Source organism: Chiloscyllium punctatum, chromosome 14 (assembly GCF_047496795.1).
Source record: "Chiloscyllium punctatum isolate Juve2018m chromosome 14, sChiPun1.3, whole genome shotgun sequence".
NCBI classification, from domain to species: domain Eukaryota; kingdom Metazoa; phylum Chordata; class Chondrichthyes; order Orectolobiformes; family Hemiscylliidae; genus Chiloscyllium; species Chiloscyllium punctatum.
Window position 1 is genome coordinate 100,062,286 of NC_092752.1, and position 22,243 is coordinate 100,084,528.

Here is a 22,243-nt window from a genome sequence, read left to right on the forward strand (position 1 = left end):
CACTCTCTGACACACGGTGACATTTTCTGCGACACTGTGATACTCTGAGACACACAGTGACACTTTCCGTCTCTCTCTGACTCCCTGAGACACACTGTGACACCCTCTGACCCGCTCTGACACTCTCTGACGCTCTCTGAGGCACACTGTGGCACTCTCAGACAGACTGTGACACACTGTGACATACTGTGACACTCGCTGACTCTCTCTGACAATCTCTTAGACACACTGTAACACTCTTTGAGACACAATGTGACACTCTCTGATCTGCTCTGACTCTCTGACTCTTTCTGAGACGCACTGTGACACTCGTTGACTCACTCTGGCACTCTCTGAGGCACACTATGACATACTGTGACACTCTCTGACTCACTCTGGCACTCTCTGAGGCACACTATGACATACTGTGACACTCTCTGACTCTCTCTGGCACTCTCTGAGGCACACTGTGACACTTTCTGACAGACTGTGACACTTCTGACTCTCTCTGACTCTCTCCGAAATATACTGTAACCTTCTCTTAGACACACTGTGACACGTTCTGACTCTCGCTGACTCTCTGAAGCACGCTGTGACTCTCTCTGACAATCTCTTAAACACACTGTGACTCTCTCTGACACTCTCTGAGGCAGATTGAGACACTCTCTGAAACAGACTGTGACACTCCAAAAAAACGTGAAATTCTGTGACACACTCTGCGGCACACTGTGACACGCTCTGACAGACTGTGACACACTGTGACACAGTCTGCCCCTCTCTGACTCTCTGATGCACAGCACGACATCTGTGACCCTCTCTGACAGATTGTGACAAACTGTGACACTCTCTATGACTCTCTCTGTGACAGTATGTGACACTTTCTGAGTCATTCTGTCACTCTCTGAGACACACTATAACACTCTCTCACAGACTGTGACCCTCTCAGAGACAAACACTGACCAACTCTGACATTGTCTGAGACCCTGTAGGACTCACTGTGACACTCTCCGACTCCCTCTGACTCACTCTGAAATACATGTAACCATTTCTGACTGACTGTGACACACTGTGACACTCTCTGAAACATACTGTGACACTCTCTGACTCTCTGCGACTCAGTAGGACTCACTGCGACACTCTCTAACTCCCTCTGACACACTCTGAAATACATGTAACCATTTCTGACAGACTGTGACACACTGTGACACTCGATGAGTCAGACTGTGACACGTTCTGACTCTCTGAGACACACTGTGACACTCTCTGACACTCTCTGTGGCATACTGTGACACTATCAAAGACAGACTGTGAATCTCTCAGACTCTCTGAGACACACTGTGACACTCACTGAGATTCACTGTGACATTCCCTGATAGACTGTGGCACTATGACTCTCTCTGAGACTCTCTTAGACACACTGTGACATTCACTGAGACACACTGTGATACTTTCTGTCAGACTGACACTCTCTGGCTCTCTCTGACACTCTCTTAGACACACTGTGACACTCTCTGATGCTATCTGACATACTCTGAGACGCATTTTGACACTCTTTGATTTTACCTGACACACCCTGAGGCACACTGTGACACTCTCTGACTCTCTGAGACACACTGTGACAAACTCTGACCATCTCTGAGACACACAGTGACACACTCTGACTCTCTCTGTCACTCTGAGACACACTATGTCACGCTCTGACAGACTATGACACTCTCTGAACGACTGTGACACACTGAGACACTCTCAAAGACAGACCGTGACACTTTCTGACTCTCTAAAACACACTGTGACACTCTCTGAGAGACTGTGAAACACTGTGACACTCTCTGAGGAGCTCTGAGACACATTGGGACCCTCTCTGATAATTTAAGACACACCGTGACAATCTCTGACAGACTGTGACACACTCTGATACACTCCGTCACTCTCTGGGACACATTGTGACACTCTCAGACATTCTTTGAAACACACTGTGACACTCTGACAACACTGTGATCCACTGTGACACTCTCTGAGACACACTGTGACACTCTCTGAGAAACACTATGACACTTTCTGACTCTCTCTGAAACGCACTGTGACACTCTCTGACCCTCGCCGAGACACAGTGGGACACTTTCTGACTTGCTCTGACAATTTGAGATGCACTGTGACACTCTCTTATCCTATCTGAGACACACTGTGACACTCTCTGGCAGATTGTGACACACTATGTCACTCTCAAAGACAGACTGTGACACTTTCTGACTCCCTCTGACTCACTCTAAAATACTCTGTAGCCTTCTCTGACAGAGCGTGACCCCCGGTGTCACTCTCTGAGACAGACTGTGACACACTCTGACTCTCTGAGATACACGGTGATACAGTCTGACTCACTCTGACACTCTCAGAGACACACTGTGACACTCTCAGACAGACTGTGACACACTGTGACATACTGTGACATTCTCTGACTCTCTCTGACACTCTCTTAGACACACTGTAACACTCTTTGAGACACACTGTGACACTCTCTGATCTGCTCTGAATCTCTGACTCTTTCTGAGATGCACTGTGACACTCGTTGATTCACTCTGACATGCTCTGAGGCACACTGTGACACTTTCTGACAGACTGTGACACTTCTGACTCTCTCTGACTCACTCTGAAATATACGGTAACCTTCTCTAACAGACTTGACATATTGTGACACTCTCAGAGACAGACTGTGACACGTTCCGACTCTCTCTGACTCTCTGAGACACGCTGTGACTCTCTCTGACACTCTCTTAAACACACTGTGACACTCTCTAACAGACCGTGAAACTCTCTGACACACTCTGCGGCACACTGTGACACGCTCTGACAGGCTGTAACAGACTGTGACACAATCTGACCCTCTCTGAGACCGACTGTGACACTCTCTGACTCTCCATGACACTCTCTGAGGCACAGTACGACATCTGTGACCCTCTCTGACAGATTGTGACAAACTGTGACACTCTCTGAATCTCTCTGAGACAGTCTGTGACGCTTTCTGAGTCATTCTGTCACTCTCTGAGACACACTATAACACTCTCTCACAGACGGTGACCGTCTCAAAGATAAACACTGACCCACTGTGACACTCTCTGAGACACAGTAGGACTCACTGTGACACTCTCTGACTCCCTCTGACACACTCTGAAATACATGAAACCATTTCTGACAGACTGTGACACACTGTGACACTCTATGAGACAGACTGTGACACGTTCTAACTCTCTCTGACTCTCTGAGACACACTGTGACACTCACTGAGACTCACTGGAACACTCCCGGACAGACTGTGACACTATGACTCTCTCTGAGACTCTCCTAGACACACTGTGACACTCACTGAGACACACTGTGATACTGTCTGACAGACTGACACTCTCTGACTCTTTCTGACACTCTCATAGACACACTGTGACACTCTCTGATCCTATCTGACAATCTCTGAGACACATTGTGGCACTCTCTGATCTTACCTGACACTCTCTGAGGAACACTGTGACACTCTCTGACTCAATGAGACACTCCGTGACAATCTCTGACACTCTCTGAGACACAATGTGACATTCTCTGACTCTCTCTTGTCACTCTCTGAGACACACTGTGTCACGCTCTGACAGACTGTGACAATTTCTGTGACACATTATGACACTCACTGAAAGACTGTGACACACTGAGACACTCTCAAAGTGAGACTGTGACACTTTCTGACTCTCTCTGACTCACTCTGAAATATACTGTAGCCTTCTCTGACAGACTGTGACACTCTCTGAGACGGACTGTGACACTCTCTGAGATACTGTGAAACACTGTGACACTCTCTGAGGCACTCTGAGACACATTGGGACCCTCTCTGACAATTTGAGATGCACTGTGACACACTCTGACACACTCGGTCTCTCTGTGGGACACATTGTGACACTCTCTGACATTCTATGAAACACACTATGACACTCTCTGACAACACTGTGACACTCTCTGAGACACACTGTGACACTCTCTGACACTATCTAAAAAGCACTGTGACAGGCAATTCCAAACTACTCCTTCAAACATACTGGAGCCTGAGTGCACCACCACTTCCCAGACAATGCTGCAAAGAGACAAAGAAAGAACATCATAAGAATGGGCCAGAAAAAGTGAATTTCACCAATCACAGTCTCGATTAGATTACCTTTCCCTTCCGATGACTCCAGGACGGAAATGAAGGAAGTGGTAGAAATTCACTAACATATGACATCGAAATACATTGGAACGATTTTCTCATTGGCCAGAAAACCAAATAACGACGAGTCGAGTCACCGTAGGACTCTTTTAAGCAACAACGATGAAATAACAGTCTCCGTTCGGTTCCAGTAAAAGCTCCACTTGCCTGGAACAGAAAGCAACAGTAGAGCTGCTGCCGATTTTCCACGCGGGAGGCGAACACGACCATGACAGCACAGACACTTTGGAAAATTCGGCACTTTCCCACACCGCAGTCAATTCGCCGGGAAGCAAACCCATTTTTCTTCTGTTTTGAACAGAAAAGCAGCAGGGATTGAAACAGAATTTAAAGCAGCTGTGCCGTTGGAGCTGTTCAGCAGAAAAGGCAGCGGTGGGATTCGAACCCACGCCTCTATCGAGACTGGTGCCTTAATCCAGCGCCTTAGACCGCTCGGCCACACTACCAACACGCCCGGGTCCCTATCTTCTTGCACTTCCAATTGTGCTCCTGCATAACAACAGATGTCAACTCACGTGAAAAGGGTTCCATGATCCCTCTCCGACTCGCACAGCTGCTCGGATGTGCCCGTCTACAATATCAATTTCTCAGCAGTTAACGATAGCCCATCAATCCAGACAAAAATCACTGGTAAGCTGAGTCTATCTTCTCAGACTGGATTCAGCTACAAATGTATCTGTGAGTGCGTGAGAATATTCGATCGGTTATGATTGGGTCAAATTACCATGAGCTACTTGACATTACTGCAATTTCGATTCTTGCTTTGCTCAATGATTTCACCCATTGCTCGAAACAGGACAACTTTCACGTTTACACGGAACATGAAACACACCGGACCACAGGGAAAATGCACAAAGCTGAGCAGGCCGTGTCCCAAATCATACCGTGCAGCATAGTTTCAGTCACTGTGTCTGTTTTGCAGAATAAGGTTCACAAAGAATGTTCCACCCTAAAACCGGAGGTAGCATTACAATCCGAGAACGACTGATTACATTGACAGGATGCTCTGACCTCGGGCCCGGTTCGAGATGCCACTTTCCTTGCCTTTTACCTTAACCGTGCAATTTGCTGCAGAGATTATCACACCTGGACATGAGCCTCATGGATACCAACTGAGTTGGAAACCTGTGTGGGAATCGATGAGAAAAAGCGACTCAATAAAGTTTAACAAATTCCATGGTGCTTTTTAGAAATGCAGTTTCTGTTCACCTCAATCCAAAAGGCAGTTTCTGAACATAGTCACAGAAGTCAAAAGGTAATTACCTCACCCCACCCCCACTCCGGAAGAGGTGCTAACTGCCCTTGATTGCTTTTTGTTCACGATGTGAAGAGCTCTCACGCCTGAGTCACCTTCACGTCTCTGGTTGCTGAGTGAATCACAAAGAAGGACTTTCTCCAGAGCTGCAACTGCCTCACTTCCCCACTCGCCCTCCCCGTTTACATTTTCCTGCTCGTCAGTGATTTAAAGAAAACCAAATGGATGCGACGTCATTCTGTAGCCTCTCTGCCGATTCCTCCGTTTCAGTTCCAACGTGGCTTAGATCTCGGGGCGCACCTTAATACTAGCGACGCTATGAAAGCACAGGTCCAGAGGTTCCTCTGAGAGTGTAATTTCTTTCATTGCTGTTGCTGATTGAATGAGCGACTAACGTGCGAACTGCTCCAAAACATGATTCAGGACCTCTGGTGCCAATTCTCGCACGTTGAATAACGAAAGACACCTTCCAAATGAGGTCTTTCAGAGACGACTTTGGGATACATTTGACAGACAGACTAGTTGAGGAATCCGTGGTGCGCTGTGACACCAGCGCATCAGCTTCTTTCCTGTCTTTGAACCGGGCCGCCTGCGCAAGGAATGCGAATGCGGTAATGCTTTTCGTGGAAGGATCAGAAGGGGGTAACTACACTCTCAAACAGAATGGCATATGATCAGAACCAGCTTGGAGAAAAACTTTACAATGCTTTGCACTGTAAGTAAATGGAGTTGCATTGCATTGCACTCCGAGAGAAGATTGATTCAAGCAAACTCGAAGGCAGGTTTGCACATGGGAAAGCAAGCAAGAAAGCACCGTTCTTTTCTACGTCAAAGGCTGCAGTTGAAGAGCAAAGCAGTTTCTGCCCAGTTTCGAACTGGGGACCTTTCGCGTGTAAGGCGAACGTGATGACCACTACACTACAGAAACAAGCCTCGGTCAGCCTCGCTGCAGCTCAGTGGCATCCAGCACTGAAAGTTGAAGCCATTCTACCTTTCACCTTTCTGTTTCCATGAGCTCGTTGTTTAATGGGACTTGTTTAATTTTGGCTATGTGGTGAGCATGGACGAGATACACCGAAGTATCTGTTTCCACGCGGTGTCCCCCAATAACGTTGTGTTGCTTACGCCTGCTTTAAAGAATTACGTTTTTGCGGAGCTTACCGTCGCAGTCTGTGGCAAAATCATTTAGTCTGTTCGACTGCTCACGGGAAAGGTAGCATTGTGAAACACTGCAGAAACGAACGACTTCCTTGCTTTTGCTCCGACTGACCATACTCCGTGAAAGTTTCCTAGATTCTCAGTTGAGGATTTTTGCAGCTGGAAGTTACCTCAGAAACCCTGTTAATTCATAATGTATTGAGCGAATCTTAAAACAGAAAGCATTTAACACGGAACACAAACAAAACTGGAAAACCAAATGCATTTTCAGACACAGAGATGCATGAATGCTAAATGTGAGACAGTTCGGGGGCATGAGCCATAAAGTAATCACTCAACTAACAACAGGGCAATTCCAAACTACTCTTTCCAACATACTGGAGCCTGAGTGCACCACCACTTCCCAGACAATGCTGCAAAGAGACAAAGAAAGAACATAATAAGAATGGGCCAGAAAAAGTGAATTTCACCAATCACAGTCTCGATTAGATTACCTTTCCCTTCCGATGACTCCAGGACGGAAATGAAGGAAGTGGGAGAAATTCACTAACATATGACATCGAAATACATTGGAACGATTTTCTCATTGGCCAGAAAACCAAATAACGACGAGTCGAGTCACCGTAGGACTCTGTTTCGCAACAACGATGAAATAACAGTCTCCATTCGGTTCCAGTAAAAGCTCCACTTGCCTGGAACAGAAAGCAACAGTAGAGCTGCTGGCGATTTTCCGCGCGGGAGGCGAACACGATCATGACAGCACAGACACTTTGGAAAATTCGGCACTTTCCCACACCGCAGTCAATTCCCCGGGAAGCAAACCCATTTTTCTTCTGTTTTGAACAGAAATGCAGCAGGGATTGAAACAGCATTTAAAGCAGCTGTGCAGCAGAAAAGGCAGCGGTGGGATTCGAACCCACGCCTCTATCGAGACTGGAGCCTTAACCCAGCGTCTTAGACCGCTCGGCCACACTACCAACACGCCCGGGTCTCCATCTTCTTGCACTTCCAATTGTGCTCCTGCATAACAACAGATGTCAACTCACGTGAAAAGGGTTCCATGATCCCTCTCCGACTCGCACAGCTGCTCGGATGTGCCCGTCTACAATATCAATTTCTCAGCAGTTAACGATAGCCCATCAATCCAGACAAAAATCACTGGTAAGCTGAGTCTATCTTCTCAGACTGGATTCAGCTACAAATGTATCTGTGAGTGCGTGAGAATATTCGATCGGTTATGATTGGGTCAAATTACCATGAGCTACTTGACATTACTGCATATTTCGATTCTTGCTTTGCTCAATGATTTCACCCATTGCTCGAAACAGGACAACTTTCACGTTTACACGGAACATGAAACACACCGGACCACAGGGAAAATGCACAAAGCTGAGCAGGCCGTGTCCCAAATCATACCGTGCAGCATAGTTTCAGTCACTGTGTCTGTTTTGCAGAATAAGGTTCACAAAGAATGTTCCACCCTAAAACCGGAGGTAGCATTACAATCCGAGAACGACTGATTACAGTGACAGGATGCTCTGACCTCGGGCCCGGTTCGAGATGCCACTTTCCTTGCCTTTTACCTTAACCGTGCAATTTGCTGCAGAGATTATCACACCTGGACATGAGCCTCATGGATACCAACTGAGTTGGAAACCTGTGTGGGAATCGATGAGAAAAAGCGACTCAATAAAGTTTAACAAATTCCATGGTGCTTTTTAGAAATGCAGTTTCTGTTCACCTCAATCCAAAAGGCAGTTTCTGAACATAGTCACAGAAGTCAAAAGGTAATTACCTCACCCCACCCCCACTCCGGAAGAGGTGCTAACTGCCCTTGATTGCTTTTTGTTCACGATGTGAAGAGCTCTCACGCCTGAGTCACCTTCACGTCTCTGGTTGCTGAGTGAATCACAAAGAAGGAGTTTCACCAGAGCTGCAACTGCCACACTTCCCCACTCGCCCTCCCCGTTTACATTTTCCTGCTCGTCAGTGATTTAAAGAAAACCAAATGGATGCGACGTCATTCTGTAGCCTCTCTGCCGATTCCTCCGTTTCAGTTCCAACGTGGCTTAGATCTCGGGGCGCACCTTAATACTAGCGACGCTATGAAAGCACAGGTCCAGAGGTTCCTCTGAGAGTGTAATTTCTTTCATTGCTGTTGCTGATTGAATGAGCCACTAACGTGCGAACTGCTCCAAAACATGATTCAGGACCTCTGGTGCCAATTCTCGCACGTTGAATAACGACAGACACCTTCCAAATGAGGTCTTTCAGAGACGACTTTGGGATACATTTGACAGACAGACTAGTTGAGGAATCCGTGGTGCGCTGTGACACCAGCGCATCAGCTCCTTCCCTGTCTTTGAACCGGGCCGCCTGCGCAAGAAATGCGAATGCGGTAATGCTTTTCGTGGAAGGATCAGAAGGGGGTAACTACACTCTCAAACAGAATGGCATATGATCAGAACCAGCTTGGAGAAAAACTTTACAATGCTTTGCACTGTAAGTAAATGGAGTTGCATTGCATTGCACTCCGAGAGAAGATTGATTCAAGCAAACTCGAAGGCAGGTTTGCACATGGGAAAGCAAGCAAGAAAGCACCGTTCTTTTCTACGTCAAAGGCTGCAGTTGAAGAGCAAAGCAGTTTCTGCCCAGTTTCGAACTGGGGACCTTTCGCGTGTAAGGCGAACGTGATAACCACTACACTACAGAAACAAGCCTCGGTCAGCCTCGCTGCAGCTCAGTGGCATCCAGCACTGAAAGTTGAAGCCATTCTACCTTTCACCTTTCTGTTTCCATGAGCTCGTTGTTTAATGGGACTTGTTTAATTTTGGCTATGTGGTGAGCATGGACGAGATACACCGAAGTATCTGTTTCCACGCGGTGTCCCCCAATAACGTTGTGTTGCTTACACCTGCTTTAAAGAATTACGTTTTTGCGGAGCTTACCGTCGCAGTCTGTGGCAAAATCATTTAGTCTGTTCGACTGCTCACGGGAAAGGTAGCATTGTGAAACACTGCAGGAACGAACGACATCCTTATTTTTGCTCCGACTGACCATACTCCGTGAAAGTTTCCTAGATTCTCAGTTGAGGATTTTTGCAGCTGGAAGTTACCTCAGAAACACTGTTCATTCGTAATGTATTGAGCGAATCTTAAAACAGAAAGCATTTAACACGGAACACAAACAAAACTGGAAAACCAAATGCATTTTCAGACACAGAGATGCATGAATGTTAAATGTGAGACAGTTCGGGGGCATGAGCCATAAAGTAATCACTCAACTAACAACAGGGCAATTCCAAACTACTCCTTCAAACATACTGGAGCCTGAGTGCACCACCACTTCCCAGACAATGCTGCAAAGAGACAAAGAAAGAACATAATAAGAATGGGCCAGAAAAAGTGAATTTCACCAATCACAGTCTCGATTAGATTACCTTTCCCTTCCGATGACTCCAGGACGGAAATGAAGGAAGTGGGAGAAATTCACTAACATATGACATCGAAATACATTGGAACGATTTTCTCATTGGCCAGAAAACCAAATAACGACGAGCCGAGTCGAGTCACCGTAGGACTCTGTTTCGCAACAACGATGAAATAACAGTCTCCATTCGGTTCCAGTAAAAGCTCCACTTGCCTGGAACAGAAAGCAACAGTCGAGCTGCTGGCGATTTTCCGCGCGGGAGGCGAACACGATCATGACAGCCCAGACACTTTGGAAAATTCGGCACTTTCCCACACCGCAGTCAATTCCCCGGGAAGCAAACCCATTTTTCTTCTGTTTTGAACAGAAATGCAGCAGGGATTGAAACAGAATTTAAAGCAGCTGTGCCGTTGGAGCTGTTCAGCATAAAAGGCAGCGGTGGGATTCGAACCCACGCCTCTATCGAGACTGGAGCCTAAATCCAGCGCCTTAGACCGCTCGGCCACACTACCAACACGCCCGTGTCCCCATCTTCTTGCACTTCCAATTGTGCTCCTGCATAACAACAGATGTCAACTCACGTGAAAAGGGTTCCATGATCCCTCTCCGACTCGCACAGCTGCTCGGATGTGCCCGTCTACAATATCAATTTCTCAGCAGTTAACGATAGCCCATCAATCCAGACAAAAATCACTGGTAAGCTGAGTCTATCTTCTCAGACTGGATTCAGCTACAAATGTATCTGTGAGTGCGTGAGAATATTCGATCGGTTATGATTGGGTCAAATTACCATGAGCTACTTGACATTACTGCATATTTCGATTCTTGCTTTGCTCAATGATTTCACCCATTGCTCGAAACAGGACAACTTTCACGTTTACACGGAACATGAAACACACCGGACCACAGGGAAAATGCACAAAGCTGAGCAGGCCGTGTCCCAAATCATACCGTGCAGCATAGTTTCAGTCACTGTGTCTGTTTTGCAGAATAAGGTTCCCAAAGAATGTTCCACCCTAAAACCGGAGGTAGCATTACAATCCGAGAACGACTGATTACATTGACAGGATGCTCTGACCTCGGGCCCGGTTCGAGATGCCACTTTCCTTGCCTTTTACCTTAACCGTGCAATTTGCTGCAGAGATTATCACACCTGGACATGAGCCTCATGGATACCAACTGAGTTGGAAACCTGTGTGGGAATCGATGAGAAAAAGCGACTCAATAAAGTTGAACAAATTCCATGGTGCTTTTTAGAAATGCAGTTTCTGTTCACCTCAATCCAAAAGGCAGTTTCTGAACATAGTCACAGAAGTCAAAAGGTAATTACCTCACCCCACACCCACTCCGGAAGAGGTGCTAACTGCCCTTGATTGCTTTTTGTTCACGATGTGAAGAGCTCTCACGCCTGAGTCACCTTCACGTCTCTGGTTGCTGAGTGAATCACAAAGAAGGACTTTCTCCAGAGCTGCAACTGCCTCACTTCCCCACTCGCCCTCCCCGTTTACATTTTCCTGCTCGTCAGTGATTTAAAGAAAACCAAATGGATGCGACGTCATTCTGTAGCCTCTCTGCCGATTCCTCCGTTTCAGTTCCAACGTGGCTTAGATCTCGGGGCGCACCTTAATACTAGCGACGCTAGGAAAGCGCAGGTCCAGAGGTTCCTCTGAGAGTGTAATTTCTTTCATTGCTGTTGCTGATTGAATGAGCCACTAACGTGCGAACTGCTCCAAAACATGATTCAGGACCTCTGGTGCCAATTCTCGCACGTTGAATAACGACAGACACCTTCCAAATGAGGTCTTTCAGAGACGACTTTGGGATACATTTGACAGACAGACTAGTTGAGGAATCCGTGGTGCGCTGTGACACCAGCGCATCAGCTTCTTCCCTGTCTTTGAACCGGGCCGCCTGCGCAAGGAATGCGAATGCGGTAATGCTTTTCGTGGAAGGATCAGAAGGGGTTAACTACACTCTCAAACAGAATGGCATATGATCAGAACCAGCTTGGAGAAAAACTTTACAATGCTTTGCACTGTAAGTAAATGGAGTTGCATTGCATTGCACTCCGAGAGAAGATTGATTCAAGCAAACTCGAAGGCAGGTTTGCACATGGGAAAGCAAGCAAGAAAGCACCGTTCTTTTCTACGTCAAAGGCTGCAGTTGAAGAGCAAAGCAGTTTCTGCCCAGTTTCGAACTGGGGACCTTTCGCGTGTAAGGCGAACGTGATAACCACTACACTACAGAAACAAGCCTCGGTCAGCCTCGCTGCAGCTCAGTGGCATCCAGCACTGAAAGTTGAAGCCATTCTACCTTTCACCTTTCTGTTTCCATGAGCTCGTTGTTTAATGGGACTTGTTTAATTTTGGCTATGTGGTGAGCATGGACGAGATACACCGAAGTATCTGTTTCCACGCGGTGTCCCCCAATAACGTTGTGTTGCTTACACCTGCTTTAAAGAATTACGTTTTTGCGGAGCTTACCGTCGCAGTCTGTGGCAAAATCATTTAGTCTGTTCGACTGCTCACGGGAAAGGTAGCATTGTGAAACACTGCAGGAACGAACGACATCCTTATTTTTGCTCCGACTGACCATACTCCGTGAAAGTTTCCTAGATTCTCAGTTGAGGATTTTTGCAGCTGGAAGTTACCTCAGAAACACTGTTCATTCGTAATGTATTGAGCGAATCTTAAAACAGAAAGCATTTAACACGGAACACAAACAAAACTGGAAAACCAAATGCATTTTCAGACACAGAGATGCATGAATGTTAAATGTGAGACAGTTCGGGGGCATGAGCCATAAAGTAATCACTCAACTAACAACAGGGCAATTCCAAACTACTCCTTCAAACATACTGGAGCCTGAGTGCACCACCACTTCCCAGACAATGCTGCAAAGAGACAAAGAAAGAACATAATAAGAATGGGCCAGAAAAAGTGAATTTCACCAATCACAGTCTCGATTAGATTACCTTTCCCTTCCGATGACTCCAGGACGGAAATGAAGGAAGTGGGAGAAATTCACTGACATATGACATCGAAATACATTGGAACGATTTTCTCATTGGCCAGAAAACCAAATAACGACGAGTCGAGTCACCGTAGGACTCTGTTTCGCAACAACGATGAAATAACAGTCTCCATTCGGTTCCAGTAAAAGCTCCACTTGCCTGGAACAGAAAGCAACAGTCGAGCTGCTAGGCGATTTTCCGCGCGGGAGGCGAACACGATCATGACAGCACAGACTCTTTGGAAAATTCGACACTTTCCCACACCGCAGTCAATTTTCCGGGAAGCAAACCCATTTTCCTTCTGTTTTGAACAGAAATGCAGCAGGGATTGAAACAGCATTTAAAGCAGCTGTGCAGCAGAAAAGGCAGCGGTGGGATTCGAACCCACGCCTCTATCGAGACTGGAGCCTTAATCCAGCGCCTTAGACCGCTCGGCCACACTACCAACACGCCCGTGTCCCCATCTTCTTGCACTTCCAATTGTGCTCCTGCATAACAACAGATGTCAACTCACGTGAAAAGGGTTCCATGATCCCTCTCCGACTCGCACAGCTGCTCGGATGTGCCCGTCTACAATATCAATTTCTCAGCAGTTAACGATAGCCCATCAATCCAGACAAAAATCACTGGTAAGCTGAGTCTATCTTCTCAGACTGGATTCAGCTACAAATGTATCTGTGAGTGCGTGAGAATATTCGATCGGTTATGATTGGGTCAAATTACCATGAGCTACTTGACATTACTGCATATTTCGATTCTTGCTTTGCTCAATGATTTCACCCATTGCTCGAAACAGGACAACTTTCACGTTTACACGGAACATGAAACACACCGGACCACAGGGAAAATGCACAAAGCTGAGCAGGCCGTGTCCCAAATCATACCGTGCAGCATAGTTTCAGTCACTGTGTCTGTTTTGCAGAATAAGGTTCCCAAAGAATGTTCCACCCTAAAACCGGAGGTAGCATTACAATCCGAGAACGACTGATTACATTGACAGGATGCTCTGACCTCGGGCCCGGTTCGAGATGCCACTTTCCTTGCCTTTTACCTTAACCGTGCAATTTGCTGCAGAGATTATCACACCTGGACATGAGCCTCATGGATACCAACTGAGTTGGAAACCTGTGTGGGAATCGATGAGAAAAAGCGACTCAATAAAGTTGAACAAATTCCATGGTGCTTTTTAGAAATGCAGTTTCTGTTCACCTCAATCCAAAAGGCAGTTTCTGAACATAGTCACAGAAGTCAAAAGGTAATTACCTCACCCCACACCCACTCCGGAAGAGGTGCTAACTGCCCTTGATTGCTTTTTGTTCACGATGTGAAGAGCTCTCACGCCTGAGTCACCTTCACGTCTCTGGTTGCTGAGTGAATCACAAAGAAGGACTTTCTCCAGAGCTGCAACTGCCTCACTTCCCCACTCGCCCTCCCCGTTTACATTTTCCTGCTCGTCAGTGATTTAAAGAAAACCAAATGGATGCGACGTCATTCTGTAGCCTCTCTGCCGATTCCTCCGTTTCAGTTCCAACGTGGCTTAGATCTCGGGGCGCACCTTAATACTAGCGACGCTAGGAAAGCGCAGGTCCAGAGGTTCCTCTGAGAGTGTAATTTCTTTCATTGCTGTTGCTGATTGAATGAGCCACTAACGTGCGAACTGCTCCAAAACATGATTCAGGACCTCTGGTGCCAATTCTCGCACGTTGAATAACGACAGACACCTTCCAAATGAGGTCTTTCAGAGACGACTTTGGGATACATTTGACAGACAGACTAGTTGAGGAATCCGTGGTGCGCTGTGACACCAGCGCATCAGCTTCTTCCCTGTCTTTGAACCGGGCCGCCTGCGCAAGGAATGCGAATGCGGTAATGCTTTTCGTGGAAGGATCAGAAGGGGGTAACTACACTCTCAAACAGAATGGCATATGATCAGAACCAGCTTGGAGAAAAACTTTACAATGCTTTGCACTGTAAGTAAATGGAGTTGCATTGCATTGCACTCCGAGAGAAGATTGATTCAAGCAAACTCGAAGGCAGGTTTGCACATGGGAAAGCAAGCAAGAAAGCACCGTTCTTTTCTACGTCAAAGGCTGCAGTTGAAGAGCAAAGCAGTTTCTGCCCAGTTTCGAACTGGGGACCTTTCGCGTGTAAGGCGAACGTGATAACCACTACACTACAGAAACAAGCCTCGGTCAGCCTCGCTGCAGCTCAGTGGCATCCAGCACTGAAAGTTGAAGCCATTCTACCTTTCACCTTTCTGTTTCCATGAGCTCGTTGTTTAATGGGACTTGTTTAATTTTGGCTATGTGGTGAGCATGGACGAGATACACCGAAGTATCTGTTTCCACGCGGTGTCCCCCAATAACGTTGTGTTGCTTACACCTGCTTTAAAGAATTACGTTTTTGCGGAGCTTACCGTCGCAGTCTGTGGCAAAATCATTTAGTCTGTTCGACTGCTCACGGGAAAGGTAGCATTGTGAAACACTGCAGGAACGAACGACATCCTTATTTTTGCTCCGACTGACCATACTCCGTGAAAGTTTCCTAGATTCTCAGTTGAGGATTTTTGCAGCTGGAAGTTACCTCAGAAACACTGTTCATTCGTAATGTATTGAGCGAATCTTAAAACAGAAAGCATTTAACACGGAACACAAACAAAACTGGAAAACCAAATGCATTTTCAGACACAGAGATGCATGAATGCTAAATGTGAGACAGTTCGGGGGCATGAGCCATAAAGTAATCACTCAACTAACAACAGGGCAATTCCAAACTACTCTTTCCAACATACTGGAGCCTGAGTGCACCACCACTTCCCAGACAATGCTGCAAAGAGACAAAGAAAGAACATAATAAGAATGGGCCAGAAAAAGTGAATTTCACCAATCACAGTCTCGATTAGATTACCTTTCCCTTCCGATGACTCCAGGACGGAAATGAAGGAAGTGGGAGAAATTCACTGACATATGACATCGAAATACATTGGAACGATTTTCTCATTGGCCAGAAAACCAAATAACGACGAGTCGAGTCACCGTAGGACTCTGTTTCGCAACAACGATGAAATAACAGTCTCCATTCGGTTCCAGTAAAAGCTCCACTTGCCTGGAACAGATAGCAACAGTAGAGCTGCTGGCGATTTTCCGCGCGGGAGGCGAACACGATCATGACAGCACAGACTCTTTGGAAAATTCGACACTTTCCCACACCGCAGTCAATTCCCCGGGAAGCAAACCCATTTTCCTTCTGTTTTGAACAGAAATGCAGCAGGGATTGAAACAGCATTTAAAGCAGCTGTGCAGCAGAAAAGGCAGCGGTGGGATTCGAACTCACGCCTCTAACGAGACTGGAGCCTTAATCCAGCGCCTTAGACCGCTCGGCCACACTACCAACACGCCCGTGTCCCCATCTTCTTGCACTTCCAATTGTGCTCCTGCATAACAACAGATGTCAACTCACGTGAAAAGGGTTCCATGATCCCTCTCCGACTCGCACAGCTGCTCGGATGTGCCCGTCTGCAATATCAATTTCTCAGCAGTTAACGATAGCCCATCAATCCAGACAAAATTCACTGGTAAGCTGAGTCTATCTTCTCAGACTGGATTCAGCTACAAATGTATCTGTGAGTGCGTGAGAATATTCGATCGGTTATGATTGGGTCAAATTACCATGAGCTACTTGACATTACTGCAATTTCGATTCTTGCTTTGCTCAATGATTTCACCCATTGCTGTAAGTAAATGGAATTGCATTGCATTTCACTACGAGAGCAGATTTGTTCATGCAAATTCGAAGGCAGGTTTGCAGATGGGAAAGCAAGCAAGAAAACTCTGTTCTTGTCTATGTCAAAGGCTGCAGTTGAAGAACAAAGCAGTTTCTGCCCAGTCTCGAATATGGGACTTTTCGCGTGTTAGGAGAATGTGATGACCGCTACACTACAGAATACAAGCTGCCGACGCCCGTCCTGCGGCTCAGTGGCTTCCAGCACTAAAATTTGAAGCCAATCCACCTTTCACCTTTCTGTTTCCAATACCTCGTTGCTGTTCAGCGTAATTGACATCTTGAAAACGTTAAAAAAAGACACTCTTTCAACTCAGTTCCAACACGTTTCCAACTCATTTATTATCCATGTGGCTCGTTTCCAGGTGTGAACGTCTCTGCAGGAAATTGCACGGTTAACGTAAAATGCAGAAAAACATACACACCAACCTGCACCAATACCAGTCTCCTGTTATTCAACTGTTGTAGACAGAAACACCAGCACACAACCTTCCATTACTCCCCTGTCTCCTGCCAATCAGCAGATACATGTAGAAACACACACAAAATCCTCCATCATCACACTATCTCCTTCCATTAAGTCGATATACACAGAAACACACACAACTCTCCACCAAAACCCTGTTTCTTGCCAGTAATCAGATATACACTAAAACACAAAACACAAGCCTCCACCGACACGTTGTCTCACGCTATCAAGCAGATATACACAGAAGCACATATACACACACGACCCTGCACCAACACCTTGCCTCCGAACAATAAAAAGATATACACTGAAACACACACAAATCTCTGAACCACCTTCCTATCTCCTGCCATTAAACAAATATAACAGACACACAGACACACACAACCCTTCACTACCACATTGTTTTCTGCCATTAAACAAATATACACAGAAACACACACACAATCATTCAGGACCACACTGTCTCCTGCCGTTACACAGATCTACACAGAAACACATCCACACACGCTCACTATCACACACTCACCGGCAATTAAACAGGTATAAAAAGAAACACACACACATCTCGACACCATCCCCCTGTCTCTTGCCTTTAAATAGACAAACACAGAAACACACACACACAACCCTTCACCACCACACTGTCTCCTGCAAGTAAACAGATATACACAGAAACACACACAAACCCCTTCACTACCACATTGTTTTCTGCCATTAAACAGATATACACAGGAACACACACACACGCATACACAATCCTTGACACCCAATTTGTCTCCTGTCATTGAGCAGGTATACACAGAAACACACATGCAACCCTCTACCTGTCTCCTGTAATTAAACAGATATGTACAGAAATACACACACAAAACTCCAGCACCACCCTGTCTCCGGCTATTAAACAGTTATACACAGAAACACACACTCACCATCCTCCACCACCACGCTGTCTGCTGCTATTGAACAGAAATTTACAGAAACATACAGCAACCCTCCACCACCACCCTGTCTCCTTTCATTAAACAGATATACACAGGAACACAAACACACACAAACTTCCATCACCACCCTGTCTCCTACTATTATACAGATATACACAGAAACATGCATACACCACCTTCTACCACCATCCTGTCTGCTGCAATTAAACAGACATATACAGAAACACGCACATACGCCCTCAACCACCACCCTGTCTCCTGCCATTAAACGGATATACACAGAAACACAGACCCATACATCGCCCTACCACCACCTTGTCTCCTGTCATTAAACAGATATGCACTGAAACACAGACACATTCCTCCACCACCACCCTGTCCTCAGCAATTAAATAGATATACACAGAAACGCACACATGCACAACCCTCCACGACCACCCTGTCTCCTGCCATTGAGTGGATATTCACAGAAATGCACACACACAACCGTCGACCAACTCCCTGTCTCCTGCCATTAAACAGATATACACAGAAACAAACACACACAAATCTTGGCCACCACCCTGTCTCCTGCCATTAAACAGATATACACAGAAACACTCATACATACGCAATCCTCCACCACCATCCTGTCTCCTGCAAGTAAGCACATAGATACAGAAACACAGACATTCTACCCTCCACTACCACACTGTTTCTTGCCATTACATAGATTTACGCATAACCACACACACACACCAGCCTCCTCCACCACCGTGTCCTGCAATTAAACCGATACATACAGAAACATACACACATATTTCCAGCACCACCCTGTCTCCTGTCATTAAGCAGTTAAACACAGAAACACAAACACGTTCCTCCTCCACCACTGTCTCCTGTCATTAAACAGTTATACATGGAAACACGCACGCACTCTACCCTCCACCACCACCCTGTCTGCAACCCTTAAATAGATGTATGCAGAAACACACGCACACAACCCTCAACGAACACCCTGTCTCCTGCTATTAAACAGGTGCACACAGAAATACACACACAATCCTCCATCACCACCCTGTTTCCTGCCATTAATCAGATATGCACAAAACACACACACACAATCCTCCATCACCATCCTGTCTCCTGCCCTTAAATAAATATACACAGAAACACACACACACACAATCCTCCAACACCACCTTGTTCTCCTATGATTTAGCAAAGATATACAGAAATACACACACAACCCTCCACCACCACCCTGTCACCAGTCCTTAAACAGATATACACAGAAACACACACACGCACACAAACCTCCATGACACCCCATCTCCTACCCATAAACAGATATATACAGTAACACATATACAAATCCCTCCACCACCACCCTGTCTCCTGGAATTAAACATATATACACAGAAACACACACACACCATCCTCCTCCAACACCCTGTCTCCTGCAAATAAACAGATGTACATAGAAATATACACGCATATCTTCAACACCACCCTGTCTCCTGCCATTAAACAAAAACACACATGCACACAACCCTCCACGAACACCAGTCTGTCTCCTGTTATTAAGCAGATATATACAGAAAAACGCACACAACCCTGCACCACCACCTTATCAACTACCATTAAAGAGACTGGCACAAAAAACACGCACAGACAACCCTACACCAACACTCTGTCTCCTGGCATTAAACTGATATACACAGAAACACACACACATACACACAATACCCTCCACCACCACACTGTTCGCGTGCCATTGAGCAGATATACACAGAAATACACTCGCACAACCCTCGACCATCACCCTGTCTCCTGCCCTAAAACAGATATACACAGAAGCACACACACATACAGAACCCTCCACCACCACCCTGTCTGCTGCCGTTAATCAGATATGCACATAAACATACACATACACACACACACAATCCTCCCCAATCACACACTCTCCGGATGCACACACAAACACACACACACACACACACGCACGCATGCACACACACACACACGCACACACACCTTGAACAGCAATTTGTTTCCTGTCATTAAGCAATTAAACAGATATTTACAGAAACATACAGACAACCCTCCACCAACACCGCCCAATCTCCCATCATTATACATATATACACAGAAACACACACACCCATTCCTCCAACACCACACTGTCTCCTGCAATTAAACATATAGACACACAAACACACACATACCACCCTCCTCCACCACTCTGTCTCTGGAAATTAAACAGATATATACAGAAACATAAAGACTTTTCTTCAGCATCACCCTGTCTTCTGCCATTAAACAGACCTAGACAGAAAAACACACGCATACGTACACACAAGCATTGACAACCAATTTGTTTCCTGTCATTAAGCAGATGTACACAGAAACACACACACAATCCTCCACGACCACCCTGTATACATTCATTAAACAGTTATATACAGAAACACACACTCACCAACCTGCAAAACCACCCTGTCTCCTGAATTAAACAGATATTTACACAAACATCCAGACAAGCCTCCACCACCACCCTGTCTCCTGTCATTAAACAGGTATGCACAAACATACAGACAGACACACACCACCACGACCACCCCTCACCTATCATTAAACAGATGTATGCAGAAACACACGCACACCACCCTCCACCACAACCCTATCTCCTGCCATTAAACAGATATAAATGGAAATACACAAACACACAACCGTGCACCACCACATTGTTTTCTGCCATTAAGCAGATATACACAGATGCACACGCACAACCATCAACTGCCACCATGTCTCCTGCCATGAAATAGATTTAATCAGAAACAAACACATACCACCCTCCACCACCAACCTGCCTCCTGCAATTAAACAGGTATATCCAGAAACACACACAGAGGGAATCCTTCCCCACAACCCCGTTTGCTGCCATAAATCAATTATACACAGAAACACACACACACACAAACCTCCACTACCATCCTGTCTCCTGCCATTAAACAGGGATATACAGAAACACACACACAATACTACACCGCCAACCTGTTTTCTGCCATTGATCAGATGTACACAGAAACACACACATAACCCTCCACTACCACCCTGTCTCCTGCAATTCAATAGATATATACAGAAGTGCACACACACAACCCTCCACCACCACCTTATTTCCTGCTGTTAATTAGATATACACACAAACACACACTGAACACTTCACCACCACCTTGTCTCCTGCCACTAAACAGATATACACAGAAAAACACACACACACAATCCTCGACAAACATCCTGTCTGCTGACATTAAACAGATATATACACAAACACACGCACATCCCTCCACCACTACCCTGTTCAGCTGCCATTGAGCAGATATACACAGAAATACACGCACACAACCCTCGACCACCACGATGTCTCCTGCCCTGAAACAGATATACACAGAGACACACACATGCAGAACCCTCCACCACCACCCTGTTTGCTGCCGTTAATCAGATATGTACATAAATACACACAGACACAACCCTCTCCAATCACACACTCTCTGGTGATCAAACAGATATAAAAAGAAACACACACACTTCTCTACACCAACACCCTGTCTCCTGCGATTAATCAGACATACACAGAAACACACACACACACACATGCATGCACATACACGCACACACACAACCCTTGAACAGCAAATTGTTTCCTGTCATTAAGCAATTAAACAGATATTTACAGAAACATACAGACAACCCTCCACCACTACCCAGTCTCCCGTCATAAAACAGATATACACAGAAACACGCACACCCATTCCTCCAATAACACACTGTCTCCTGCAATTAAACATTTATACACACAAAGACGCACACACACACCACCCTCCTCCACCACCCTTTCGCCAGGAATTAAACAGATTTATACAGAAACATAAAGGCATATCTTTAGCACCACCCTGCCTCTTATCATTAAACAGACATACAC

The 22,243-nt window shown here is 46.0% G+C and overlaps 7 non-coding genes across 7 annotated transcripts; all 7 read right to left on the minus strand.

Moving 5' to 3' along the window:
* Nucleotides 1–6,332: 6,332 nt before the first annotated feature.
* On the minus strand, nt 6,333–6,405 carry trnav-uac (transfer RNA valine (anticodon UAC)). The gene has a single exon. It is a non-coding gene; the product is annotated as a tRNA-Val (tRNA).
* Nucleotides 6,406–9,277: 2,872 nt separating this feature from the next.
* Nucleotides 9,278–9,350, minus strand: trnav-uac (transfer RNA valine (anticodon UAC)). The gene has a single exon. It is a non-coding gene; the product is annotated as a tRNA-Val (tRNA).
* Nucleotides 9,351–10,494: 1,144 nt separating this feature from the next.
* On the minus strand, nt 10,495–10,576 carry trnal-uag (transfer RNA leucine (anticodon UAG)). Its single transcript has one exon. It is a non-coding gene; the product is annotated as a tRNA-Leu (tRNA).
* Nucleotides 10,577–12,241: 1,665 nt separating this feature from the next.
* On the minus strand, nt 12,242–12,314 carry trnav-uac (transfer RNA valine (anticodon UAC)). The gene has a single exon. It is a non-coding gene; the product is annotated as a tRNA-Val (tRNA).
* A 1,126-nt stretch (nt 12,315–13,440) lies between these two features.
* trnal-aag (transfer RNA leucine (anticodon AAG)) lies at nt 13,441–13,522 on the minus strand. Its single transcript has one exon. It is a non-coding gene; the product is annotated as a tRNA-Leu (tRNA).
* A 1,665-nt stretch (nt 13,523–15,187) lies between these two features.
* On the minus strand, nt 15,188–15,260 carry trnav-uac (transfer RNA valine (anticodon UAC)). Its single transcript has one exon. It is a non-coding gene; the product is annotated as a tRNA-Val (tRNA).
* Nucleotides 15,261–16,385: 1,125 nt separating this feature from the next.
* On the minus strand, nt 16,386–16,467 carry trnal-aag (transfer RNA leucine (anticodon AAG)). Its single transcript has one exon. It is a non-coding gene; the product is annotated as a tRNA-Leu (tRNA).
* Between the last annotated feature and the right edge of the window lie 5,776 nt (nt 16,468–22,243).